Genomic DNA, 14599 nt, shown 5'->3' with positions numbered 1-14599 from the left:
AAAGAAAGAAAGAAATTCTTCTTCCATCTCCTCTTTGCTTTACTCCTAAGATGGTGAAAAATGATATATATATATTTTTTTTGAAAAAGCAAGTGCTAAGTGGGATTTTATTGTTGGGGCAAGGCTGGAGCAGGAGAGAAGGGAAGGCAATAAATAAGAAAGAAGCGCCGATCAGCAACTGCAATAGAGCTCTTTATATTACACATTTAAATAAAAGTCTAGTGCCTTACTAAAAATGCCTGAGAATATTTGCATGGCCAAACCATGTAATTAAAAGATGGCCCAGCTAGTGTTAACACTTGCACTACATGAAAACATTTGTGATCCGAGCATTTATGTTTAAGCCACGATGGGTTTTTCTGCAAGTTGCTTTCTTCTCTTTGGGGGGGGGGGGGGGGAGAGTGGGAAGCTAAGTGGGGAATTTAATTTTCTTTGCCAAATATGGTCTGCCACTGTGTCTTCAAGCTTCTTATTGGACATATCGTGGTCTTATGTGTGTTTTTTTTTTAACACAGCTCAATCAGGAAGTAGCAATCCCTATAAGCATGGAATATAGGGATATGGAAATAAAACAGTGATTCAACTTTTACCCACTAATGAGTGCTTTAATGACTATGTTCAGAACAGAGAGGTCTTGGTTCCACCGCCAAGTCACTTCAGAAGTTCGGTTCTGGGCACCACATGTTCAGGGTCAAGCATTAACTAGTTTCTCTTCTTCCAGCTATGTAAGATGAGAATCATGCTTTTGTTCAGAGCAACCACACAACCCTGCCCAACCTCCAGACCCTACTACGTACATGTATTCATATTTCCTGGACCCCATCATCTCAATATGCTTATTTTATAATTTTACTAAGCTAGGTATTTGGTGTTTATGTTGTAAGGATTATGTAAACTCTCTTCACAGCTGAGACATGTAGTAGTATATCATATGATGCCTTTTCTCTTTTACAGATTTCTTTGTTGCTATTACTATTATTACTATTTGCATAGTTCCTGACATAATTATTCTGCCCTCAGTCCTGCTTACCATCTGTGTAAGTCATCTCAAACCAGGACATTCTGTCAGTACCATCTTCTAGAACTCTCTGTGCCTTCTGAACTGCTCCAGTCTGGATTGGTGGCTCCCTTGGCCATTAACAGCTGCACTCTTGGGGTTTCTTCCCACTGCCATCCCAGGTAGCCTTCCCCTTTCTCGCACATGGAGTCCCTATTTCCTGAGTATTACACCCTCCTCTTGGTTCCTCCCCATGTTTTGTAGATCATATCTTCTAGTAACTTCCAAAGGAGGAATACATGGGAATTGGAACTTTGGGAACTCATAGAGAAGCCTTCCCTACCAGTACCCATCTAAGTAATCTTCCCCTGATTTCTCCCTAGAGCATTGTGTTTTTACTCCTCTGCATAGCCTTTGTGTGAACTGACAATCTTCATACTTACTTCTCAGCTTACTTTACTTTTTGTCGTCCCCATAAGAAAGTAAGGTCATGAGTGGTGGGACCTCGTCATCGTCTTTGCTTCCTGCTAAACCCCAGTGTCCAGAACAATAGCATATCCAGTAGACACTCCATAAATATTTGTTGAATAATGGACCTAATGAATTTATTGGCTTGCTTAAATGTCTGAACCTGTAAAGAATAGAAATTGTTGGAGAAGTTTTGGCCCTCACTTGACATAGCACATCTTTAGGCAGAATGCATGTGGTTTGCTCTATGACCGAGAACACATATCAGCCTTTGAAAATGAAACTGATAGCAGCTTCAGCTGGATCCCCTGTTCCCGGCACCTCTGGCATGTGGCTTCCCTTTCAGCAACCCCATGGAAAACCCAGACTTGAGGCACTTGCTGGAGCCCTCCCCCTGAGGGATTTGCTGTTGTTCTCCTGCCAAAAGTTCATGGGAGACATTCCAGAGAGGTAGGCTAAGGGGTGTATCCCCACGGACTCAGGAGTGTAGATTGGTAGTATCCAAACTCTGTGTGTGTGTGTGTGTGTGTAGATACATAGACATTTTACATGTACACACTAATTTTTTTATAAGCAATACTTCATTGTGTTGTTCTCATGTATTATGGACATTATAAAACATGTGAAAAATTGAACCAAAAAATAGAAAAAATAAAAGTAACTTTTAACAGAAACGTTAATATTTTCTTTTATACTCTCTTAGATCACTATCTTTTTGAAGACCCTGATTTAAATAGGTATTTCTAAACTTTTGTATGCTGGGGAACCACCTGGATGGCTTCATACAAATTGAGATTTCTGGGCTCCTTTCAGAGTGTGACTCATTAGGATGTGAGTCTGCACTTTTCCCCAGGACTCTAGTTACTATTCTGATATCTGTGGCTCACAGACCCCACTCTCAAATACTCACTGAGATACTCTGGGCTTTGCTTCTGTTTTTGGGCAGAGCTAAGGAATCTCCTCCACATTGGGACATATCAGGACTATGTTAGCTTAGCTTCTGGTCAGAATGCCTTCACAGATGCATAAAAGCAGTAGGCTCTTGGCTTTGATGGGAAGGGGCATCAGTTAACAACAAAAAAAGACCATGATGTTCCATTTCTGCATCTTTTATTTAAGACTTATTATCAGTACCTTCCATGGTGGGTGTTGATGTTCCTTAAGTTATACATTCTTCACCAAATTTAGTGCTAAGTAGTTGTTGTTGTTTTTACTGAAAAATAGCACAATAATACAACAATCTATTTTGGGTCCCATATTTTGCACCTCATGCAGTGCTAATTACTTATTTTTATCTTTAGTACTCCTAAGAAAGAGGTAGGTAATATTATCCCCATTTTATAGATGTAGAAACTGAGGCATAGAGAAGTCATTTCATCAGTTACTCCTACCACCAATCAAAGCAAAACAAATGAAACCATAAACAAACAAAAAACTCTTGACTCCAGACTTGCAGAGTCATGTATTAAAACATAGGCTGGCGATCCTTGCTCAGGATCACAGGGCTGGCAAGCGGTTGAATGGGATGCTAGCTGGAGCCTCCTCACTCAAGTTCCATGCTCTTTACACAAGCTAGAAGCTGCCTCACTTCCTCACGCCCTCCCCAGATGCTTGGCTACCTGCGGCTGGTAAAAGCTGACTCTCTAGTCCTTCCCTCTGCCTCTCTTTAGTGACATCCCCAGTTGGCTGCTGAGCTGTCTACCTCCCGTGATAAGAAGTGAGCTACACAAGAGGCTTCAAATAGGATCACAAGTTATCATGTCCAATACACCTCAAATAAATAGGACCCCCTTCAGTGGTTTAGCAATGCCACATTCCTCCGGGAAATTGTCTACACACTCAGTCTCTGGGACGGTTTGCCACTCAACCAGCACTGCACATCCATCATTCTATCCATGTGCTTGGCATCAGGTGAGCAAAACCGGTAGATGCCAACAGCATTCTCTCTTTTTATCCCCATGTTTTGGCACTGTAAACACAATGGCCTCTGGGGGCATTTTGATGGATGTTTTCCCCCCTCCATCTTAGTAATATTAACCTTGTTTAATCTATTAACAAAGAGGATAAAGGTCTTATTAACATTCACATGCTTTCTTTGCTGCTGAAATAACACTGCCTTTTTGTGTATTTGGAAGGCTGATTTTTTTGTTCCTTTTTTTTCTTTTTTCTTTTTTAATGACAGAGGTTGATGAATGTGGTGGAAAGGGCATGGGTAAAAAGACTGCGGGTCACCAGCTTCAGACCCTGGCTGGCCGCTCACTCTCTGTGTGACCTTGGCGACATCACCCAGCCTCTCTGATCCTCTGTTGCCTCATTTGTAAAATGTCTATTATTAATTTATAATTAATATATAATTAAGTAAATTTACAATTAAAAAAATAATTTATAAAGTGTCTAACTTGGGACACAGAAAGCATGAATATATATATTCATTCTTTTTGCAATTCTTGTGCCCCGTGAAATGGGTTTTCATGGAATTGTAATTAAGACCATCCGTGAGTAATACATAACTGAGAACTCCCTTTTAAGACACTTGCCTTTGGCTTCCGAGACAAAAATCATCCTGTCTACCATGATGGTATGTCTGTTCATGGGCTCAACCAATACTTGTTGAAAAAAAAAGAAACCCAATGGATGAAGCTGTGGTGGATCTTAGGAAACAGTTGAAAGGACACAGATTCTTTTTTCTTCTGAAATGATTATTTTTACAAATTATGTGTTTATGTTCCCAAATCATCCTGGGCTTGAGCAAATCAAGCAGTTTCTCTGGCCGTTTAGAATGAGTCTGAAGCTGGTTGTGTTTTTGCCATCAGCTGTCAAGAAAAGAAAGAGAAAGGGAGAGACAAGGCATTAACCGTGACCATGGAACATGTTCTACCTGTTACTGAATGCCTGTGGAGTGTTTCTCAGACTGCCCATGTGCAGATGACAGACTGCACATGCAGAGTCATTCCGAAGGGCTGGGTGGGGGCCTGAGACTCTGAGTTCCTAAGAAGCTCCAACTTGCTGCTGCCGGTCCTCAGAGCACACTTCAAGGGGCAGGTGTTAGGCATTCTGTACACAGCACACAGTGGGTACATGTGAAAGTTCACATGTTTTCCTGCTCCATCGATAGACCTCCCCTCTGCCACAAGGTGAGTTCTAGTTTCCTTTCTCTGCCCTGTGATGCTTTAATGTCCCCTTGTCCTTCTCTGTTATTCCTGCCATTCTAGCTGTTTCAGAGCCTAGGTGACTACACACAACCTCAAGTTTTACCTCTAAAGGAGGAGTTTGTATGTAGACATGGTGAAACAGAAACAAAGCAAATAAACAAAACTGCGAAGCTACGTAGCAAAGTTCTGATACAGGCAGGTAAACATCAAACGCGAGTTAAAGGAGGGGGTTGTCCCTCCCAGCACACCTCGCATGCCTGAGGTCCACATTGAAAGTGTAAATGCCTGGCATTGCTATGAGATTTGGGGAGATTCTCTAAACACAGAGGCTTGCCCTCACTGCTACCAAATGGCACACTCAAGTTGCCAGGCTGGGCATAAGACTCTTGTTTCTTGTGTGTTGGCGTTGGAGCCATCTGGAGATACTGATCTGCCCAGCTCTGTGTACACGCCCTTCCCCATTCATGAGACTGTGTTGGGACTCAGGTATTGATATTTTTAAGCTGCTGCAATTGATAATAGAGCCCCAAGGTAAATTGAGGGGCTGGGGTGCAGGTTGGTTGAGAGGGAAAACTCCACCTTCCCGTATTCTGGATTATCCGGCAGAGAAATGTATGAATGCGTTTCTCTAGGGATTCGGAACTAATATCTTCATTTAAAAAAGTGTATCCCCCATGCTATTTTCTTCAAATACATTCTTAAGCAGAGGCATACTCATTTCCCTCCTGGATTAATTGCAGCCCTGTTGCTGATGGCTTTTGCATGAATTTCAGCTGCTGCTTGCAGTGGGTAAGGCACTCTGATTGGGAATGAGCTCCGAAACGCAGAGGGGCAGCTGCGAATCGTGGGGAAATTATTACCATTTGAGATGTCACTCAGCTTGATTTGTGATTAAGGGGAGCTGGAGGCTCCTCCTGTCTGGGCTGCTGCAAGAGCGGAAATCTGCTCTCCCAGACAGGCGCGCGGCATTGTCATAGCCAATGCCCGTCACCTCCGTGCCGCCTCCTCCAGCGCGCCCAGGAGCCTGAAGCATTTAGCTTCAATTACAAACGTCACTTGTCATTTCTGGGATGCTGACTACATTAATAAACTTTTTTTTTCCTTTTTGGAGAATATGATTAAAGTGTCTTGTGGATAAATAACATTTATCTATTTTTCTTTCATTCCTGTGTTGTGTAAACCAGACAGCGGGAAAGGAGAAACACCTGAACTTTCAAGTCCCTGGAGTGGGCAGATGTGGCATCTCACTTGGTACTCCAGAGGCTCTTGCACAATGCTAGAGAGGTTTTTGTTTAACTTGATAGGCTAAACCGTTCATTCACCCAGGAGCCTTCTTGTGCGCATGGGACGTGATGAACTCCTGGAAGGGGAAGAACAGCTCTGCAGAAAGTGCAGGGCCTCCTGGAGTCAGGTGGGCCAGGCAGGGCTCAAAGTGTGCTAGGAAGAGAGCACATGGCTCGGTGAGGCCAGGACACCCAGGTGACTTGGTGAGGACTGTTTCCTTGCAGGCCTGGAGGTTTACTGCTTATGTGGTCCATTTGTGGTTACAGCTGGTACTCAGAGCCGGTGGCCTTTACCAATGGCAGCATAACTTGTGATAAAGATAGGAGCTCTGGGTTAGAAGTGCAATTGAGTCCCAGCTCTGTCCTCAAGGACTCTGGTCCAGACAAGCACTTGGGGCCTCAGCCTTCAGAGAATGGAGAGACATGCTGAGCGTTCCGTGAGAATGGCATGTAGATAAGGGGACTTCGCCCTGTTGCCTGTTAGGAACGCTCAGGGGTGCCCTCAAAATATATGATAACCAGTTAGCACCAGCACAGCTCTGGAGCAAGGCTCTGGGCTCCTTCCTGCTGGGTCAGGCCTTAACCCTTTAGTTGCTGGATTGTAGCACTAAATGGGAAAGCCATGTCGGGGGAGGCTCAGCATGCTGGCTTGCACAGAAGTATTTATGTATTGTAGCAACTGAAACAGCTGCATGGGGACAAACAGACAGTATAACAACCATAGGCTGTTAACCGAGTGGCCCACCTCATGCCAGCCCTCTGCAGACTGGGCTAGACAACTGTATGGAGAGGAAGTTCAACCCCAGGGTTTATAGTGGAATCACCAATCCACCCAGAAGATTCCTGATGAGACCCTCTGAGTCATTCATGTGTGCTAAGTACCTTCTGTGCATGAAGCACCTGTTTCTGCACAAAGTGATGGAGGTGAGCAGGAGATGCCCCACCTCTCAGGGAGCTCATGGTCCAACAGATAATCGCAAGACACAACATCCAAATTAATCAGAAGTATATAGATGACAGAGGAGTGGATTCTACCGGGGAGACCTAGCGCTTCAGAGACATGAGGGCTTTTAAAAAATTATTAAGTATTAGTCATTCAGATAACAGAAGAATTAAATACCACTTATAAAAAATTATAAGTTTAGAGATAAGGTTGAAGACCCCTAGGCGACCCTACCTCCATCCCCAAGCCTGCTGTAACCACAGGTATTCGCTTGATGTCAATCTTTGAGGCTGTCGTTCTAGGAAATAGTAGTGGTATATCTGTGTGTGTCTCTGTGCAGTGTAAGTGAATGTTTGTATAAACTGTATCAGACTGCCCATACCAACGTTCAACTTACATTTTATTTCTTGACAATATGCCCAGATGTCCATGTAGGAAGCTATTGCTCAAAGTTCAGTCCATGGGCCAACAGCATCAGCATCACCTGGAAATGTACTCAAAATGCAAATTCATGGCTCCATCTCACCCCAAGTGAATCAGAATCTCTGGTGGTGGGTCACTTTCAATTATTCCATACACTAAAATTTGAGAAGATTTGTTGAATCTTGTTCAAGATTCCATCCAAAATTCCGGGCTTGGATCCCTGAGTCACCATTGGGAGGAGAGCTGCTCAGGAGATGAAGCCAAATAGGATCACCTGTATTGGATGTTATGTAAGGAAATAGTAACTACTTCTGTGGTTGAGCTGCTGAGGTAATTACTTTGTGTTACACCAGTTAACCCAGTCTACAATGACCAGTACATAGTTACTTTAAACGAGGGTCCGGATTTCTGCTCAGTGGCTCCCCTACCAGACATGTTCAATTCCTGCTCTGGGAGAAGAATGTTTTTGTAATCAATGGCCAGGTTTGCAGCTTCCAGGTGATCACAAGAGAATAGAAATAGAATCAGATCCTTGTTCTCCTATGGAGTGCAGAGAGGACCAGAACAAACCCATCTGGCTTACTAGACAACTTGATTGCTGATGAAGTACTTTTAAAGACCAATCTCTTCCTTGTTTGGTCTGATGTTCTTCAGATTGAGAAGTGGTCATAGCTGCCCTGTCATTGGGAGGAAAGCCCGCAGAATAAAAGCTGGGAAAAATATCTCACATTTCTATTTCCCATTTGCCACCCCTAACCCCCTTAAATGTAGCTACCCCTCAGAATAAACATCTGCATCAGAGCTAGTCCAGTGCCTCCAGCCAAATGTCCTGTGTTCCTCTATCTAGAAAAAAAATATTATAAAACATGTAGATGATGGCAAACTGGTTTTATTTGTGTATTTGCATCATTCTACTGTCTGTGTAGGTCAGTGGGTTGAGGAAGATTCTGAGGCTCTGTCATAACACAGTGAGAGAAAGTACCACTTAGCATTGCTACCTATTATCAGCCCTGTTCTGGTTGATGGCTTGCTTGCCTTCTCCTCTGACCCCATGTACTTTCTGCTCTACCTGCACGATGAAAATGCATTCAGGGGTCTTGGGCTTCTCTCTGAGGCTCCTTGGGATTCAAGCGAGGAGTCTTCTGTGGGAATTTCTTGTGGACCTTTCAGAGCATTAGTGACCCAGGAAGAAGGTGCATAGGAGAGAAGGAACACCTGATGCCTGCTATGCACCTCAAACAGCAGGTCTGGGTTCACTAGGGCATCCTAGGAATTTGGTGCTGGGAGATGCATTTGAGGCTGCTCAACCCAGTGCCCTCTATACCAGGGTCAGCAAACTATAGCCTATAGGCTAAATCTGGTCCACCACCTGTGTGTGTACAACTCACAAGCTGAGAATGGTTTTTACATTTTCAGTGATAGAAGACAAGTCAAAAGAATAAAATTTAGTGACACATGAAAAAATATAATGAAAAAAATTAATGAAAAATTCAATTCAAATCAAATTCCTGTGCCCGTATATAAGTTTTACTGGAACATAGCCATGCCCATCCGTTTACATATTGTCTGTGGCTGCTCTTGCAGAGGCCATGGCAGGGTTGGCTGCTTGAGATAGAGACTTCTATGGCATGCAAAGTCTAAAATGTTTCCTCTCTGGCCTTTTCCAGAAGAAAGGTTGCCAACCCCAGGTCTATAGAGTCTGGAGATAGGAGGCAGACAGTAACACATTCTCAGGGTGTCAAATCAATTTCCTGGACTGACACAGCCTCGGTGTGGCTACTTTGTAAAGTATTGGGAGGGATGAGGTAGTTCTGAGAGTTTTCCAAATTGAAAATTGGGCTCTGGGCAGGGCATGGAGTCAGGCGCATGCCTTGCCTGAAGCTCCCAGAGCTCACGCAGGTGTGAAAAAACTTACTCTGTTGGCGGTAGCTTTCACCTTGGGGAGGAGACTGGAGGGAAACTTTAATGGAGAGGTCTTTTGCTTTTGCAGGTGCCGTTCTTTTTAATTAGGGTGTGGGCTGGTGAGGCCCAGCTCCACCCCAGAGACATCACGGGAAGGGGTAGAATCCATCAGACATCAAACAAATGGCTTTGGTTGAGCACATCCTATAGCCAGCACAGACATAATCGCGGGGCTCATTGCTCCCAATGGGAGCTGGGGAAATCAAGATGCGGCTCAAGATGACATTTCCAACCGTCCCGGGAAATGGGGGGAAATCAGTTTTATTTATTAATTCCATCTTGCCAGCTCCCAATTTGGTGTGAACAGTTATATTTTGAAGCACGTTTCCACCCTGCAACTAGCAGAGTTAATTTAATGAAATGAGTAGTCTTGTGATGACCTGAAGGGGAAAAACACATTAATCTGGAAACTATCAAAGCCGTCTGACATGTATTATTGTAGGACTCAGAAAAAATAAACAGTTTATGTAGAAGATTAAGTGGCAGTGTGGATTTGCTTTTGACATATCTTGTCTCCAAATCTAAGTTGGGGATTTATTATCGCACTATCATGTCACAGCTATCTCATTTATATGATAACACATCTGTAATGTTTTACAAGTACAGCACTACTTGTTCGAAATGGGGCTTTTTTAAGTCCTAAATTATAGTACCTGGAGAGGCATGCATAATTATAGTGTGTGTTAGCAAATGAGAGGGTGCATTTTCCACCCGCACTCAGCATTAATCGTCAGCACAGTGGGTGCAATAAAATCATAATTGCTTCTTCCAAACTTCTCATCTGAGCTGTGCAGGTTGAAGTCAGTGGTTGGATGGAAAGATGCCTACTGTTATAGTGGGTGGAGGCCTCACTCCCATCTTCCCAGAAAGGCGCTCGATCGTATGGCAGGAGGTAGCCTTGAGTTCAGGCGAAGAGCTAGACCCCACTGGGGCTATATCCTGAAGTCCTCTGATCTCAGTTATGCTCTCAGATCAGTACTTCGGAAGACACCAGGGAATGGTGATTATGGGTCCTGGTTTGGGGATCTGGGTTTGGATTCCAGCTCTGCCTTTCAATTTTGGACAAATTGTCTCACTTCTCTGAATGACTGTTTTCTCATCTGTAAACGAAAGGTGGTAGTCTCTAACTCAAAGTGTTCTTAAGGTAATTGACGGTGTTTATGAAGCACAAAACACACCTGTGATAAATAGTAGACGTGATTACAGCTCTCTCCCCTGAAGATTATTGTCGATAGCCTTTGCTGTCCAATATGGCAGTCGCTGTCATATGTGGATATAGAGCACTTGAAACATGCCCAGTCCCAATTGAGCAGGACTGTAAATCCAAAACACCAGTTTTTGAAGACAAAGTACAAAAAATAATGTAAAATACATCAGTGGTGTTTTATATTGATTACATTTTGAAATGATAATATTTTGCCTATATCAGCTTACATATACTAAAATAAATCCCACTTGTTCCTTTTTACTTTTTTCATTGTGACTACCAGGACATTTAAAATTACACAAAAGGCTCACATTATAATTTTATTGGACAGTGCTGTCTAAACAGATGAATGCTGACCAAAACGTTATGTAAATACATGTTTCGAGTTGCAACTCATGGTTCCTGGTATTAATATTATTATTATCGTTGATTTATACTTAGCCTACTTCAGAAAAAAAATATTTTAGGTGGTTTGCTAGGGAAGAAGAGATTAGAGCTAGTGATTGCCCCAAGCCATCTAATTTAACTCCAAGCTCCCTGGTAGCTAAGGCAAAAAAACAAAACAAAAAAAAACATATTTGGATCATGTGGGTCTTTTTAAAATGTGAAGGATTCATATAAGTTTGTTGGAAAAGGGATGCTTTTTCCTGGCCCTGAATTCTCAAAGGACCATTTCCTGGTGCAATCCTGGATTGCATATACACCTGCACCTCTCTGTCCTCCCCAAACAAGGCTTTTATGGACTCAGAATGCTGTGAGTCATACAAACACAGTGATGATAATTACACCTCCCTTTGTTTATGTAAATTATCTGATTTGATCCTGGAAGCAGCCCTGCAGGATGGGCCTTGTAGGGACCATTGTTCTTTTTTTTATGGATGAGGAACCTGAGGATCAGGTCGAGCTTTAGTGACTTGCTCAAGTTTTCACCACCAGTGCATGGCAAGGCCAAGGTGCAAACCCTCGTTGCCCAAAGTGGAAACTCCCTGTGTTTCTGGCGGTGATGTACACTGTAGTGTGAAAGAAAGCTCAGTGGAGTGACCGATGGGAAACTGCCTCTAAGAGCCTCTGCTGAGAAGGGTGGACCCAAAAGCAGCTGGGATGCCGAGAGCTCCAAAGATAAACTTTGCTTTAGCCAGAAAGAAGAGATAGGTGTCTCTACATGTGCCATTGTGTTCCTAACTGTGGTCCACCCAACTAAAGATAGCCAGTGACTGGGTCTCAAGGGACACCTGCTACATGAGCGTGTTAGCTTGCTCGCCTCTGAGATCAGCTTTCCTGGAACCTTAGGGCACACACCCATCACCTGGGACCTCATCACAGTGCATGTTCATTCGGAGGCCCGGGAAGAAGGCTGAGCATCTGCATTGCTCACAAGCTCCCGGGTACTGCCTTTTCTGTTGGTCTGATGGTTGAGTAGTGAGCTCTAACATGTGTGTTTTCTGATTTCCCCCCAAACTGCCTCAACTGTAGAGTTTTATACAAAGATCGGAGGACTGATTCACAGACTTGCTATAAATTAAAACTTCTCTGGAGGCTTTTAAGCAGTACTGATGCTTGACACCCACCCTAGGTCAGTTAAATTAAACATTTTCTGGGAATGGGGCTCTGAGACTGGCACGTTTTCACCTCTCCCTGGGTGTTCTTAGAAAAAGGCATCCATGTTCGAAGACTACATTTGTGAATAGTGGGATCACACAGCTTAGAAGATTCTTCTGCCTGGCAGTTGCCCAGGTACCCCAAATCCGAGCACTGGCTGCCCAGAGGGTTTTTCTCCTGTTGCTACTAAAAGACAGGGTGTGTTACGTGGCCCAGCCATTCACTCTTAAATTCATCTATTGAGGGCCCACAGCATGCAAAGCACGGACCCCGCTGTGGATGCAGTCTGAACGCAGCAGGCAAGGTCCTGGCCTTGTAGGTGTTCACATTCCAGTGGGTTAAATTGCTGATGAGGTGTGAAGAGCAGGGGAAGGGAGGTCTAGTAGGAGCGAAGCCCAAGTTTATAGGTTGGGCCGGCTCTCCAGAGACCAAAGTTGGTACCTCAACTGTCTTCATCCCAGAGCAGTTTTAGAAACATCTGCAGAGAGCTGTAACAATCTAGTTTCCCGAGTCCCACTTCCAAGCTGGATAAGCAGAGTCTGCAGGGTGGATCTGGGCAATCTGCATGTAGGTGTTGAAAGAAATTGGGGTAATTCTGATATAGCCTCCAGATTCAGAAGCCCCAATCTCTACTTTAAAAAGCACCAACTTCAGCAAGGAATAAAAGGTGTGTTGTCAGGCTCTCTCTCTGCTAAATAAATATCTCACATGCCTTCTTTAAAGCAGAGGCACGGTTGGCGAAGCAGCTTTCAGAATGCCCACATCACTCCCCTTCTTCTCCTTTTGAATAAACAGCTGGCAAATATGACATCAATTTAACTGTAATGACTGCTTTTAATTTTCATTTTAAATCTATACTGTTACTATATATTGGGATCCTGGCTGGTGCCAACTGCTCCGGCCACACGTCTGGTTTTCATTTAGTCTCTGAGTTCCTTTGGGTAGTCGTGTTCAGAGGCCTGGTTTAATGCATGACCCTAATTGCAATGTGGAATTAAGTTGGTGCTGACTGTAGCGTTTTCAGTCTTAGAATCAAGGAAAGTATCTAATAGGAGGGGGAAAGAAAAGCCTCTCCAGAGTTTCACCCCTTACCAGTGCCTTATCTTTATAAATTTTTTACATTCAACATTTTTTTAATTGAGTGCATAATATGGCTATAAAACAGCAGTTTAGATAATGTGGTCAGGCTGCTGGTTTATATATATATCTCTTCTCAGTTTCAAAATGTCCCCTTCTTCTCTTCCTCATCTGACACTGGCTTCATTTCTCATTAAAAATGCTGATGGCTTGGAAGTGAGGATAGAAATGCAGTGGGCTCCTTCTTCCAAGTTATGCGTGGTGCTGAGTTCTGGAAGCCTTAAAGGCTTTGAGGGAAGCTAGGTTGCCAGCTGATAGTTATTTTCAACAACTGTTGGCCAGAGATCTGCTACGTAAAGGATTAAATTCAATGTTTTTACATCAAATGTATTTAAGAAAAAGATTTCCTCCAAGATGGCAGGTACCTCTTGGTACACTAGGGTGAGGCCATGGCAGTGAAAATGCACCCATGTTTCTTATTCATGGGAAAAGATAGATAAAAGGAGATGCTGATTGGAGATTAGATGAGATGCCCAATAGGAGAGAAGCTGAGTTGGAGCAGACCATTTTGGGAGGTGGGGGTCCAAATCAAAAGCATAATCTTCACTATACAAATATTTGCCACACACAAGTTAGTGATTAATGTATGTTGATTCTCCTCCAAAATTGTTCTCTTGCATTGGTTCTTTCTTCTGTTTGTCTCTTCATGCATTCATTCAACATGCTGTTTATTGAGTAATTGTGGTGTTATCATTGGGGGCCATGGAGAAAATCATGTGCCCACCCTCTTGCACCTTCTAGTCCAGTGATAAACAGGGAGGAAACCGTGCAGTGGGAAGTAAGTGTCCCAGGTGATTTTGTAAGGGGGTGCCCAGCAGGTGCCCAGCCCCGGCTGAAGGGAATAGGAGGGCTGCCACCAGCCCATGGAGCCCAGGCCCTTCACAGACCATCAGAAAATGGCCCACTCTTATCCAATTGTCCTGGCATCTTGCCTGAGGCCTGATTTGGAGGCTGTGAGATTGTCACATGGGAAACTTGGCATTGACTGAAATGATACTGCTGAAGGTGATTTTCAGTCTGTCATGACAGAAATTTCTCTCTGGTCTCAGTATAAGGGAATGCTGTGCTTTTCCTAGTTTGGTGTTTCTTACGGGCAGTGCAGACTTTGTCTCTGAAGATGTATCTCTTGCCTTGAGAGCTAGATAACTCAGTCACATTTGTACCTCCCTTCTGGAAATTGCCAAGATCATAAGAGTGCCCTATTTGTATGTTAGTTTTACCAATCTTAGTATGTCTCTACCCTTATTTCATCATTTTACCCAATTCCTTTATTTATTTTATTATTTTGTGCTTTAGCCATTTTTTGAAACTGTCTCAAATCCACCAAGAACAAGGGTTAGGAACACATTTGGTGTCAGTGAAATCATTTGAGGAAATAAGCAAGTTAAAACGGGATGCTGTACTCAGAGTTGAGAGGAAGGAGAAAGG

The 14599-nt window shown here is 43.4% G+C and overlaps 1 long non-coding RNA gene across 1 annotated transcript in view; it reads left to right on the top strand.

The window, feature by feature from the left end:
* Window positions 1-14599, top strand: part of LOC117795274 — a 64533-nt gene that overhangs the window by 18040 nt on the left and 31894 nt on the right. The gene's annotated exons all lie outside the window — the stretch shown is intronic.

Source organism: Ailuropoda melanoleuca, chromosome 12 (genome assembly GCF_002007445.2).
Source record: "Ailuropoda melanoleuca isolate Jingjing chromosome 12, ASM200744v2, whole genome shotgun sequence".
Lineage (NCBI taxonomy): Eukaryota > Metazoa > Chordata > Mammalia > Carnivora > Ursidae > Ailuropoda > Ailuropoda melanoleuca.
Note: the sequence above shows the minus strand (reverse complement) of the source record. Positions and strands in the feature narration are given on the sequence as shown.